This window comes from Cebus imitator, unplaced genomic scaffold (genome assembly GCF_001604975.1).
Source record: "Cebus imitator isolate Cc_AM_T3 unplaced genomic scaffold, Cebus_imitator-1.0 Scaffold27, whole genome shotgun sequence".
In the NCBI taxonomy this organism is placed as follows: domain Eukaryota; kingdom Metazoa; phylum Chordata; class Mammalia; order Primates; family Cebidae; genus Cebus; species Cebus imitator.
Genome location: NW_016107342.1, coordinates 6,499,230 through 6,500,678, shown reverse-complemented (window position 1 = coordinate 6,500,678; position 1,449 = coordinate 6,499,230). Strand labels below are relative to the sequence as shown.

The following is a 1,449-nucleotide window of genomic DNA, read 5'->3' as shown; positions in this document are numbered from 1 at the left end:
CCCTCCTTAATGTGGATGGGCCTCATCCAATCAGTTGGTGGCCTGAATAGAATGAAAAGACTGACCCTTCCCTTTGTGACAGGGAATTTTTCCTGTCTTCACAATCAAACTGAAACATTGGCTCTTCTTGGATTTTGAGCCTTGCTGCCCTTCGGGAACTATACCATCGGCTCTCCTGGTTCTCAGGTCTTCGAACTCAGGCTGGGCCTGTATCATCAGCCCTTCTGGGTCTCTAGCTTGTTGACTTACCCTGCAGATCTTGGGACTTTCTAGCCTCTATAGTTATGTAGGACAATTCTTTTTTTAATTCCTTGAAGACGGAGGAAGTTGCATCATTCCTGGAGGTGCTGCAATACGAAGTCAATGGATGGAGTGGACAGAACAAGCTCCCTGCTCCAAAACTTTATTTAATATATTGTCTTCAAATAGAGGACACATCAGATATTAAACTGATAAGAATAGTGATATGGTTTGGCTGTGTCCCTGTCCAAATCTCATCTTGAATTTCCATAATTTCCACGTGTTGTGAGAGGGACCTGGTGGGAGGTAACTGAATCATGGAGGACAGGTCTTTCTCATGCTGTTCTTGTGATAGTGAGTAAGTCTCATGAGATCTGATAGTTTTATAAAGGGACATTCCTACGCAAGCTTGCTTGCCTGCCACCATGTAAGATGTGACTTTGTTCCTCCTTTGCCTTCCACCATGATTGTGATGCCTCTCCAGCCCATGTGGAACTGTGAGTCCATTAAACCTCTTGCCTTTATAAATTACCCACTCTCAGGTATGTCTTTATTAGCAGCATGAGAACAGACCAATACAAATAAATACTCAATCCCAGGCGAAAGGCCAAGAAGTGATGCTAAGACTTTATAATAAATCATTCCCTACCCCGATTCTGTTGGGGCTTATTTTTCTGGAAAACCCTGACTAATACAGATTTTGATACCAAGAAGTAAGAGGCTGCTGTGACAAGTACCTAAATATGTACATTGGCTTTGGAACTGGGTGATAGGTAATGGGCAGAAGTTGGAAGAGATTTGAGGTGCGTGCTATAAAAAGCCTAGATTGCCTTGAAGGAACTATTGGTAGAAATATGAATGTTAACAGTGATTCTAGTGAGGTCTCAGAGGCAAAGAAGGAGCACATTATTGGAAACTAGATGAAAGGTTATCTTTGTTAAGTGGCAAAAAAAAATCTTTGCTGAATTGTGTTCTAGAAGGTACCACTTGTGAGTGACAATATTGAATATTTAGCTGAGGAGATTTCTAAACAAATTATTGAAGGTGCATTCTGGATTCTGTGTACTATTTATAGTAACATAGGAGAGAAATTAATTGAAGAAAATGTTAAGTAAAAGGCAACTAGAACTGGAAGATTTGGAAAATTCTCTGCCTATCCATATTGCAAAAAATGAGAAACCATATTCTGGAGTGAACACCAAGGATGTG

General features: G+C 40.6%; 1 pseudogene; it reads right to left on the bottom strand.

Annotated features, from left to right (window-relative positions):
* Nucleotides 1–322: 322 nt before the first annotated feature.
* Nucleotides 323–473, bottom strand: LOC119470325 (annotated as a pseudogene).
* Nucleotides 474–1,449: the final 976 nt, after the last annotated feature.